Genomic DNA, 13435 nt, shown 5'->3' with positions numbered 1-13435 from the left:
CGACTCTGAAGCTATAGTTGGACTGCCCTGCCTTGAAGAAGCATTGGATTGTTTCAGAGATGCTGGTCTGTTGCAGTTCGTCACTGACGAGGAGCACCGGAACGAAGAATTGCTGCTTCAATTCTATGCCACTCTTCATATTAGAGGCTAACAGGGATCCGAAGACTTGGGTCCTTGAGTGGATGACAGGCAATGTCCATCATGAAGCTAAAGCTCTTGATATCATTGAGCTCACAGGCCTGCACACTCCTGGTGAATACTATGAACCAGGTTGTCAACAACATCAAAATGCCTTGGAAAGCATCTTTCAGAAGCCAGAACCCAACATGAGTCAAATGGTGAGCATGATGAAGCCTCTGCCTCATGACGCCGAATACCCATCTGAGTTCTTTGTTGAAGACCTAGAGTACCTACCTCGCACCATTTACCACATCATCAGGAAGACTCTATGGCCTGTCAAAGGACACTCATCTGCAGTGAAGCTTGAAGGAGCAATGAATACTTTGGTTTTCTATATCTTCAATGGCATCAACTTCAATGCTCAAGACTTCTTCATCAGGCAGTTGGCTGCGTCTGGCTCCGACATCTTTGGGTTGAAATTCTATGCTCCATGGGTCATGCGTCTGATCAAGCGTCACTCAGCCTTCAACTATCAGCCGTCTGCGCGCAATCATCTTATATTCTTGCCCGAGGTTGATCTGTCAATTGAAGCCATTTACCCAGAGCCTGCTAAGGATCCCATTTATCTTCACAATGCTGATCACCAAAGCTTCACCCAGCCCATTGAAGGAATTCCAGTAGTGTCTCATGTTTATCCCCTTGCTGGAAACACACGTGCCCCTCATGCTCAAACTGATGCCACTGGTAGCACCATTGCGCAAAGGCCTCGATGACGATCTCGTGTCCTAAATAACCGAGAGCTTCTAGTCGTGCTGCACCAGAAACATGACAAACATCATGACTGGCTTAAGCGTTAGATGCAAAGCCTCTTGGTGGATGTCAACCACATTCGCAATCTTGCCACCAAGAATGCCTTTGTCACTCATGAAACCTGTCGGAGGTCGTGGAAGAGTTTGACCCTACTCAGTGCTGAAGCTGATCTGCATGACGATGGCTACACCGAACGTTTCAAGTTTGACTCAACTCCTCCTAGAAATGCTCACTTGCGTCAGACTCCCTCACTTGAAGACTCTGAATACTCGTCCTGAGCTACGACCGTAAATGCCAGAGTCATCGATGACCAAGATGATGCAACTTCACCTCCTCCAATTTCAGCACATGTCAACATTGCACCAAGTTCCTCTGCACCACCGGATCTCAACGACGACCCTGTTGCCTCGCCTGCACCTCATGGGAACGAGTAGGCGCTCTATGTCTCAAACCTTTTTGGTCCTCACTGACAAAACGGGGAGTAGCATATGAGTTGATAGTCTTCAAGCGGGTCCATATGGGTGGTTAATTTACTTTTTGCTACTTTTGCCAAGTGCTTACAACCCTCGTTTTCGATACATTTGGTTCTTTGAGTTGTAACACTTAAACTCGATGGTCGTCTGCTACTTATTTGCTATTCTGTGATGCGATGATAAATTCCGCATGTGCGACGATAAATTCCGCACTTAGATCATTTTGCAGACGTCCATTTTTCATTATGCATATCATTATCTTCATTACATCATATCTTGCATAATGACTTGTCATCATAAGTTGAAGAGGATCTCCACAAGTACAACCTGCCATGTGCATTTGCATTCCAAAAGCAAATTACTTATATGCACATCTTCAGCGGGAGACCTTGCAACTTATGAAGACAATACCCTATCCCTTACAATTTCACATATTTTATTCCCTGTTGAAAACTTCAACCAGTTTGTCATCAATCAGCAAAAAGGGGGAGATTGTAAGTGCATCTAGTGCCACCCCTAGTTGGTTTTGGAGTATTGACGACAAACCTGGTTGAGGGACTAATGTGTTTGTGAGAATTGCAGGATAACACAGGTAGAAGTCCCTCATTGATTCGGTTTTCCTACCAGAGATGACCCCTAAAAATGAATGAAGACATTGACGTCAAAGGTGGTATGTGAAGACATTCACATTGAAGATTATGACAAGAGAAGACATCGCATGAAGACTATGGAGCGCGAGGACTTAGTTGTTTCGTCTTTCTTTTTCTTCTTTGTTGAGTCATAGGAACCACTGTACTATTAAGTGGGGTCCAAGTGAACCAGTCAGAATGACTGAAGTGATGCTTAACCAAATCCTATGTCTTTGAGTGAAGACTATGAGAGCAAATCTTGTCCAGAGTTGGATAAGTCAGCTTTTCTTGTAGCCCAAGTAAAGTTGCCATGTGTGTTTGAAATCTGACCATTGGAACACGTGTCAGTTCCTTAGTGACCACGGGTCATTTCGGACAAATCAGGTCGGGTTGCCTAGTGGCTATAAATAGCACACCCCCTACAACCATAAACGGTTGGCTGCTCAGAGTTAGTGCACGGCTTTTGTCATTTGAGAGCAACCCACCTCGAAGCCTTTGAGAGAGAACTCCTTCCGAGGATAAAGCCCTAAACACCCAGAGCCATAGAGTGTTAGGCATGACTTAAGTCTTCCCGTCTGTGTGATTTGAAGACTTATTACACTTGAGGACTGTGTATCCTCCAGCCGGTTAGGCGTCGCGTTCTGAGCATCCAAGAGTCATTGTGGATCGCCGGTGAACGAAGTCTGTGAAGGTTTGGAAGTCTACCTTGAAGACTTACCAGAGTGATTGGGCGAGGACTGGGTGTCCTTAGCTCAAGGGGAATAAGGTGAAGACGAGGTCTTCTGAGTTGAATCTCAGCCTCCCTAACCAGACGTACAGTTGTCACAGCAACTGGAACTGGTCCAACAAATCATTGTCTTCAATGAGTCACTGGTTTCATCCTTCCCTTCCCTTTACTTACTACTGGTCCTTGTGAAGTCATTGTATGATTGCTTTATCTTTTGTCTTCACTGAGTGACTGCTTGTTCTGATTGGCTTCACAATATCTTCCTACCTGATCTTTACTGCCTAGCTGCTCTTAGTCATTGTGCCTTCACTCCATTGAATACTTGACTATGGTTTGCCTAGTGTAGTCTACCTTCTGCTGCATGGTAATAGGTTTATTTCTATCGTTTGTCTTTGAAACTTCCATGTTTTGAAGACTTCCATAAAAATCGCCTATTCACCCCCCTCTAGTCGATCACTAGCACTTTAAATTGGTATCAGAGCAAGGTACTCCCTTATTCTGTGTGATTCGGTTTAACCACCTGGAGTTTTAGCTATGTCGACTGCAGGGATAATTAAAGTCTCCGCTGCGTGCCCCGTCTTTGATGGAACTGAATATCCCTACTGGAAGAATAAGATGCGCATGCATCTTGAAGCCATTGATGTCGACCTATGGTATGTCGTCAATAATGGCGTTCCCAAGACTGGTGAAGGTGTCACCGCTGCTGATGTCAAGAAGTTCGTTCAACTGGACTCCACTGCCAAGAACATCATCTATGGTCATCTGACCAAAGGACAGTATGGCCGCGTGAGTGCTTTGGAAACATCTAAGATTGTCTGGGACAGGCTCTCCAAGGTCAACGAAGGGGTCTCTACCCAGAGAGATCAGAGAATCAGTGTCCTTCGCAACCTCTTCAACCGCTTCAAGAGAAATGACAATGAGAATGTCCAGCTCACGTTTGATCGACTCACTGACATCACAAATGAGCTTCAAGCCCTCGGCGCCACTGAGATCACCAAGCATGAAGTCGTCAAGACACTCCTGAGATCACTTGACAACTCGTTTGACACCCTAGCCCTGATGATTCAAGAACGTCCTGACCTCAAGACACTCGATCCGTGTGACATACTTGAGAGGCTCAACACACACGAGTTTCAGCTTTCTGAGAAAAGAGACATCTACGGTCCCAACTATGGGCGAACTCGTGCCGTGAAGGCAAAAGCTGTCTCCTCATCTGAAGAAGAATCTGACAGCAGTTCTGATGATCCTGAAGACATTGGAAAGGAGCTTGCTATGCTTGTGAAGAAGTTCCAAAAATTCACCAAGAATAAAGGCTTCAGAAAGTCTTCACGATCAAGCTCAAGGAATGATGAAGCTTCTGCTCATGACTACAAGAAGAGAACATGCCACAAGTGCAAGAAACCTGGCCACTACATCTCTGAGTGTCCGCAGTGGGACAATGAGAACAACAACAAGAAGAAGAGCAAGGAGTACGACTCTGACGACAAGAATAAGAAGAAATACTCAAAGTCGTCTTCCAAGCCTTCCTCAAAGTCTTCATCACACAAGAAGAGCTCATCTGGCAAGGCACGTGCGTTTGTTGGCAAGGAAATTGATTCAGGGGAGGAGTCCGCTTCTGAGGAGGCGGAGGTGGAGTCTGAGGAGGAGTCCGATTCTGGCGTTGCGAGTCTAGCTACAGCATACGTTGCCAAGTCCATCTTCAACACTGAAGACAATGACTTCATCACCAACACCGATGCAAATGACAAGGACTACTCCACTCCTACCTACTGCTTCATGGCACACAGTGCCAAGGTAAACACACGCACTACTCACTATGAAACATCTAGTGAAGATGACTCTGATTGTGGTTCCAAACCTAGCTACAAAACACTTGCTAAAATTGCAACTGAACAACAGAAGGCTATGGAACATATTCAAAAACTGTTAGACAAAAGCGATGACCTGTTATACGCTGAAATGACTCGATCAGTCCTTGATTGAAGACATAAAAAATCTTCATGTTAAGTATGAGGAACTTGAAAGTCGTCATAAAACACTCTCAACAACTCATGAAAAGCTTTCCTATGATTATCTTCAAAGGAAACAAGATCTTGAGAAATTGAGAGCGGCTCATGAAGATCTTCAAAAGGAAAACGAGTCACTTCGTGCCAAACAGATCAGTTCCGCTCAGGAAGGATTTGAGCGTGACAACGCTACTTCTGTTGCTGGTTGTTCTACTGCTGCTACTAATGCAATATCTTCAACTACTGATGTGCCAACTAACCCCTCTGCTGAGGATGCCACTGCTATTGCTGATGAGAATGCTAGGTTGAAGACATTGCTTGAAACAGGGATGTTCAAAAGTCTCAAAGGGCATCAGACACTATGTGATGTCCTCAAAAGGCAGATCCTGAACCAAAACCCTAGGAAAGAGGGTGTTGGGTTCGAAAGGAAAATGAATGTTGATGGATTTTACTAGAAACCTGAGTAGTACCCCAAAACTACATGGGTTGTTGCAAAGGGACCTTCATTGGATCCATCCACCCTATCTGGCTTCACTTGTGCTAATCCCATTGTTATTGATGAATCCTTTGATGCAAACTATAAACTGTTTAAGAATCAGAATGGTGAAGTGTTTGCCAGGTATATTAGTACTAACTGCAGGAATGGGCCGCCTATGAAGAGGGTCTGGGTGCCGAAAAGGTGTTTGGAGAATCTTCCTGTGAATGTCGTCATGACACCACAAGTGAAGAAGACAAACCCCAGACCACAGGCTTCATATGGTCCAAAGGCTTCATACAGACAGAGGACTCACCTGAGTCGCACTAACGCAAATGTTTTGCAGGGAAACCTTACTCAGGCCTATGAATATGAGCGCGTCTCATCAAACCTCCATGTTCATAAGACCAAAAACTATTCCACTTATTCTTATGAGTGCTATTATTCACCTGCCACACTTTTTGCTAGGGCTCCAAAGCCAAAGTTCTCAGATGCTGCACTTAGACTCATTGCTTCGAAGCCACCCTTGAAGATGTGGGTGGCTAAGAAAGCTTAACTCTCTTTTGTAGGGAAAGGTCTCCAGCCGAAAACCAAAATCGTCTGAAGCTATTGCTGGGGACCTTAAACATCTTGTAGGGCGCAAGATCAAATGCCCAAATGGTCTTATTATGTATTTTGTTCCTGAGTCGCTTGCTACCTCCTCCTTCTTCTTCTCCTCCTTCTTCTCCTCCTTCTCCTTCTCCTTCTCCTGCTTCTTCTTCTCCTCCTCCTTCTTCTGCTCCTTCTTCTTCTTCTTCTTCTTCTTCTTCTTCTTCTTCTTCTTCTTCTTCTTCTTCTTCTTCTTCTTCTTCTTCTTCTTCTTCTTCTTCTTCTTCTTCTTCTCCTTCTCCTTCTTCTTCTTCTTCTTCTCCTTCTTCTTCTTCTTCTTCTCCTCCTCCTTCTTCTTCTCCTTCTTCTTCTCCTCCTCCTCCTCCTCGTTCTCCTCGTCCTCCTCCTCCTCCTCTTAGTCTTCTAACTTTCCTACTCCCATTTTCCGGGTTTGATTCACTTTATGGAAGCAACATTGATGGATTACTAGTGTTTAGTTCTTGTTTTCATTTGTATTGATGAACAATGTGAAACTATGTATGTATATATGGATGAACTCCATGAAACTATGTATGTATTGGATCTTTTAATACCCTATGTGTTCTGTTACATTGATGGACTGCTAGATGTTTGATACATGGGCTATGTTTGAGGTTGAAACTATATATATCATATATATCGTTTGAAAATGCAGGGATATAACAAAAAACAGAAACAATGCAGCCTCTTTGCCGTTTGCCACCGACGACAAAGGGATCTTTGCGGTCTGCCACAAATTGCAAAGAGACCATGTGGCAGCAACCTGTGCAACCTGGGAGCTGACCCATCTGGTCACTTTGCTGTCCATGGTAGACGACAAAGGCTGTGGGAGTTTGTCATCTGTGGTGGACGACAAAGACTTGGGGGGCATGACGCGTGGCTGACGTCATATAACAGATGACAAATGGGAGGGCATGTTTGTCGTCCGCTCGTAGACGGCAAAGGCTGCCGTTAGACACCTAACATGACTAACGCCTGCTATTTGTCATCCATGTTCTTTGCCGTCTGCCACCGACAACAAAGGTTCTTTGCCGTCCGCTTTGAGGAAGCAGACGACAAAGAACCTGTTTACCATCAGGTTCTTTGCCGGCTAGCTTTGCCGCCGGTGGCATATGACAAAGAGGTTTGCCGTCCGCTTTTGGTGCCTTTGCTGTCTGCCATGGTAGACGGCAAAGAAGTTGATTCCTGTAGTGGAAGGTGATCTCCTGATGCATCTATCACCATATGAAATTTATTTGAAGGTCTCCATGCATGATGGATTCTATGTAGACTGTCATGCCTATGTCGATTATTTTGGCATGCATTTATTTGCCCAACATTATCTAGATGCATGTTTATTCATATATATGTAAACAGGTTAACATAAACATGCATCTCAGTATCCCATTACTCATGTCGATTATTTCATCTTTGTTTGTATTGGAGATCTGAAGTAATGGAGTTTGATGTTCATTTTTGTTTTTTCACACACTTCATAGGCAACATTACAGTGGGATATGTTGTATGTACTTCAACACTAAACTCTTCCCTTCGTCTAAATAGTTACTGTCGCTTGCCTAAAAGACATTGACTTTTTGTTGTTCTGTTTTCAACAACACGATATAAATCCAAATAGTTACTGTTACCTGAGGCCATCCCAGGATGGTATTTGTTGTTAACTCTGCTCGTATTTGATGTCTATACATGATTAGCAAGTGTCAACAGCTGCTCCTGTTCACTTCTGGTTAGCAAGGGTTTTGATTTAACAGTCAGCTTCGAATGCTTGGGATTAGCTCATAGGCGAGACTGTGGGTTCCCTTTCCCTCCGCCGATCACTCCGGTGGCTGGAGGGTTGGGGAACCCTGGTTCTTTGCTTTGGCGTGTATATAGGGTGTGGACGGGCTGGTTTCCAGTCGGTGGTGCTCAGGAGGTGGGTGTGCTGCCGATGCGAATAAAGTTGCTGTTGTTCCTTCCCCTCTGCATTGTTGTCATCTGGGCCTTGATGGGGTGCGTGCATCATTGTCTTCTGGGCCTTGATGGGGTATGCATAGATGTGTGTGCTCGGCATCCGTTGGATCTGCTAAGCTTCGGTGTTTCTGGGCATTGCCATCGCAGTGCAAAAGGTTGCCATGGTGTGGAGATTTCGTCTCCTGGCTTCATCCCCATGGCGGCTGGGCGTGCTCAGTCCTTGCCATGGAGCCTACGAGTCCTGTTGCCAGATCTCCCCATGTCTTGTCTCTGCTGGTTCTTCGTCCTATTGCATCTCCGGTGTGCTGGTCCTACTAGACCAAGGTTGATGACTTACCGGTCGTGAAAAAACCGTCTGCACTTTACAAGGTCACATCGCCTCCATATTGGCGGGGCAGCGGCAATGCGCCTTTGGCCCGCATCGAAGTTTGTGGTGGGTCGAAGCCCCAAGGACCTAGTTGTAATTTCCATGTACCACTGGTGTTCTTTAATATATGATCTGGGGTATTTTACAAAAAGGTGCTATCTATCATTTGTAATGCATTCCACACTACAAAGTTACATGTTTGTGTACCACTTTCATTATTTTGTGCATTAGGTCTCATAGTATACATCGTCGAATTCCATATTTTTTAAAACCATTGCAAGGGATTTTAATTATTTGTTGTGGGTATTGATGACCCACAAGTATAGGGGATCTATCGTAGTCCTTCCAATAAGTAAGAGTGTCAAACCCAACAAGGAGCAGAAGGAAATGACAAGCGGTTTTCAGTAAGGTATTCTCTGCAAGCACTGAAATTATCGGTAACAGATAGTTTGGTGATAAGGTAATTCATAACGGGTAACAAGTAATAAAAGTAAACAAGGTGCAGCAAGGTGGCCCAATCCTTTTTGTAGCAAAGGACAAGACTGGACAAACTCTTATATAAAGGAAAGCGCTCCTGAGGACACATGGGAATTATCGTCAAGCTAGTTTTCATCATGCTCATATGATTCGCGTTCGTTACTTTGATAATTTGATATGTGGGTGGACCAGTGCTTGGGTACTGCCCTTCCTTGGACAAGAATCCCACTTATGATTAACCCCTTTCGCAAGCATCCGCAACTACGAAAGAAGAATTAAGGTAAACCTAACCATAACATGAAACATATGGATCCAAATCAGCCCCTTATGAAGCAACACATAAACTAGGGTTTAAGCTTCTGTCACTCTAGCAACCCATCATCTACTTATTACTTCCCAATGCCTTCCCCTAGGCCCAAACAATGGTGAAGTGTCATGTAGTCTACGTTCACATAACACCACTAGAGGAAAGACAACATACATCTCATCAAAATATCGAACGAATACCAAATTCACAAGCCTACTTATAACAAGACTTCTCCCATGTCCTCAGGAACAAACGTAACTACTCACAAATCATATTCATGTTCATAATCAGAGGGGTATTAATATGCACAAAGGATCTGAACATGTAATCTTCCACCAATAAACCAACTAGCATCAACTACAAGGAGTAATCAACACTACTAGCAATCCACAGGTACCAATCTGAGGTTTTGAGACAAAGATCGGATACAAGAGATGAACTAGGGTTTGAGAGGAGATGGTGCTGGTGAAGATGTTGATGGAGATTGACCCCCTCCCATAGAGAGGATCGGTGGTGATGACGATGGTGACGATTTCCCCGTCCCGAAGGGATGTTTCCCCGACAGAACAGCTCCGCCGGAGCCCTAGATTGGTTCCGCCTCGAGACGGTGGCGCTTCTCACTAGTAGAAAAAGGGTCAAACGTGAAGCACATTAGTGCCGGTTTGATTTTGGCCCGGTACTAATGGTACCATTAGTGCCGGTTCGAACGGATTTGCATTAATGCCGGTTCGTGTTGAACCTTTAGTACCGGTTCGTGGCACGAACCGGTAATAAAGGGGTGGTGGCAGGCTGGCGTCAGGCCGGGGCCCCACGATCACCTTTAGTACCGGTTCATGCCATGAACCAGTACTAAAGGGGTCTGACCTATAGTACCGGTTTGTGACACAAACCGGCACTATAGGGCAATTTTCAAACTCTACCCCCCCGTGTGTCGCCATTTCAGTTCTGAAAAAATCAAAAGAAAATGATAAAAACTTCAAAAAATAAAATCCATCGAGAGGTAGTTATATTACTACATCTACTAGTTAGGAAAATTTAAAAACTACAATTTGGACATGTTTTGCAAAAAGTGTAGGGAAAATGTAAAACAGCTATAACTTTTGCATACGATGTCGGAAAAAACGTATAATATATCAAAAAATTCAGCATGAAAATCCGCATCCGATGGAGACGGCCTACGGCCGGTTTGGAATTTTTTAGAATCCTCAAATTCCAAAAGGAAAAAAAGATATGGTCAAATTTCAGTTTGTTTAAATTTTTTTGGTTAAATCTGGTCAAACTACTTATTCAAGAAGTATTAATGTTACTACATAATTATTCAAGAATATTAGTGTTACTAAATAATTATTTCATTTTTTTGAATTTTGGTCAAATCTGGTCAAACTATGGTCAAACTGTGGTCAAACTTATTCAAGAAATATTAGCGTTACTAAATAAATACTGTTTTTTAGAATAATAGTTTCAAACTCAAACGGTGAAATGTGTGACTTCATGCTCAAGCTAAACTCCTGAGGGTTAATAGGATTGACATCTTACTATTGTCAGGAAAACAACAAGTGCCGGAAACGAAGGAGAATAGAACCCGAAAGTTAAGCGTGCTCGGGCTGGAGTAGTGAGAGGGATGGGTGACCGGTTGGGAAGTTAGATGATTTGGAATGAGTGATCCACACTTGAGCAGTTAAGAGAGGTGATTAGAGACTAAATCATCAAATATTTCAAAAAAATTAAAAAAAAAATCAAATTTTTGTTTCCAAAATTTTCAAAAAAAAAAATTCAAAAAAAACCTTTAGTACCGGTTGGTAACACCAACCGGTACTAAAGGTCCCCCATACCAGGGCGCGAGCTCACGCCACATGGTGGCACTTTAGCGTCGGTTCGTGCCGAACCGGTACTAAAGGGGGGGGGCTTTAGTGCCCACCCTTTAGTGCCGGTTAGGGAACTGGCACTAAAGGCCCTTACAAACTGGCGCTAGAGCTCCGTTTTCTACTAGTGTCTCCCGAAAGCTTCCTCCTTATTTTTTCCAGGGCAAAAGACACCTTATACCAAAAGATGGGCATCGGGGGCCTGCCAGGTGGCCCACGAGGCAGGGGGCGCGCCCAGGGGGTAGGGCGCGCCCCCACCCTCATGGACGGTGGCTGGCTCCCCTCTGGTGCTTTCTTCACCCAATATTTTTAATATATTCCAAAACTAACTTCCGTGGAGTTTCAGGACTTTTGGAGTTGTGCACAATAGGTCTCTAATATTTGCTCCTTTTCCAGCCCAGAATTCCAGCTGCCGGTATTCTCCCTCTTCATGTAAACCTTGTAAAATAAGAGAGAAAATGCATAAGTATTGTGACATAATGTGTAATAACAGCACATAATGCAATAAATATCGATATAAAAGCATGATGCAAAATGGACGTATCAACTCCCGCAATCTTAAACCTCGCTCGTCCTCAAGCGGAAGTCGATATCGAGAAATATGTCCACATGTCGATAAAATAAAATACGGACATGAGGGCATCATGATCATTCTTAGAACAACAACATATATAGGACAAAATTTTCCCTATATAGGACAAATTTTTCCTACTACCGTGTGTGTGCATATATATTCGTACTGCTTCATATTTTCCTATTTTCTTAAATATTCCAAAACGAAGAAAAATTGCTATTAGAACTGTTTTGGAGTCGGCTTACTTACCGTACCACATACCTCTTCCTTTTCGGAGTCTGAAACATTCTGGAAAGTGTCCCTTATATACTCCTCCGGGGTTATGGTGTCAATAACATTTGTTTCAACATTTATGGGATTACCTGAGATATAATGTTTGATTCTTTGACCATTCACCACCCTCAGATTTGTGCCTTCGAAGTTGTTGATTTTTATGGCACCAGAACAATAGACCTCCTCGATAACATAAGGACCTTCCCATTTAGAGAGTAGTTTTCCTGCAAAGAATCTTAAATGAGAGTTGTATAACAAAACATAATCTCCTACATTAAACTCACGCTTTTGTATCCTTTTGGCATGCCATCTTTTAACTTTTTCTTTAAACAGTTTGGGATTCTCATAGGCATGGGTTCTCCACTCATCAAGTGAGATAATGTCAAATAGTCTCTTCTTACCGGCAAGTTTCAAATCATAATTGAACTCTTTAATGGCCCAATATGCCTTATGTTCTAGTTCGAGAGGTAAGTGACATGCTTTTCCATAAACCATTTTATACGGAGACATACCCATAGGATTTTTACACGCAGTTCTATAGGCCCATAATGCATCATCAAGTTTCTTGGACCAATTCTTTCTAGACCTATTAACAGTTTTTTGCAAAATTAATTTAAGCTCTCTATTACTCAGTTCTACTTGACCACTAGACTGTGGGTGGTATGGAGATGCAATTCTATGATTAACATCATACTTAGCAAGCATTTTACGAAAGGCACCATGAATAAAATGTTAACCACCATCAGTCATTAAGCATCTAGGGACTCCAAACCTCGGAAAAATAACTTCTTTAAGCATCTTAATAGAGGTGTTATGATCAACACTACTAGTTGGAATAGCTTCTACCCACTTAGTAATGTAATCAACAACAACTAAAATATGTGTACACCATTAGAGGAAGGAAACGGTCCCATATAATCAAAGCCCCAAACATCAAATGGTTCAATAACAAATGAATAGTTCATAGGCATTTCTTGACGTCTACTAATATTACCAATTCTTTGACAGTCATCATAAGACAAGACAAACTTACGGGCATCCTTGAAAAGAGTAGGTCAATGAAAACCAGATTGCAATACCTTATGTGCAGTTCTATCTCTAGTGTGGTGTCCTCCATAAGCCTTGGAGTGACACTTGCGTAGGATCTGTTCCTGTTCATGCTTAGGTACACAACGTCTAATAACACCATCTACTCCTTCTTTATAAAGGTGTGGATCATCCCAAAAGCCTTTCTCCAATTTTATTTTATGCTGGCATAGAGTGGGTCTAATGCCCTTAAGATCATCAAGAGTATATCCAATAGCAGCGCGCTGCTTCTTCAGAGTTTTCAATAATTTCTCTTCTTCCTGCTCTGAAAGGTTAGCACTAATAATAATAGGATATATCTTCTTTTCATCAAGATAAGTATATTTAAGAGTATCAGGTAATGGTTTAAGCTCAAACACGGGATCACCCTTGGGTGGAGGAGGATCCCCTAGAATTTCAATAGGCAAGTTGTGTTTCAAAATAGGTCCCTGTTTAAAGAATACTTCATCTATTTCCCTTCTTTCATTCATAAACATACCATTTTCATGGTCTAGCAAATATTGTTCTAAAGGATCATTAGGAGGCACGGCAATAGAAGCAAGACCAATAATTTCATCTTTACTAGGCATTTCTTTATCATGGGGTTGTCTACAAAATTTAGCAAAATTAAAATCATGAGACATATCCCCTAAACCAACAGAAACAATATCCTTATTGCAGTCTATCTTAGCATTA

Source organism: Triticum urartu, chromosome 4 (assembly GCF_003073215.2).
Source record: "Triticum urartu cultivar G1812 chromosome 4, Tu2.1, whole genome shotgun sequence".
In the NCBI taxonomy this organism is placed as follows: Eukaryota; Viridiplantae; Streptophyta; class Magnoliopsida; order Poales; family Poaceae; genus Triticum; species Triticum urartu.
Note: the sequence above shows the minus strand (reverse complement) of the source record.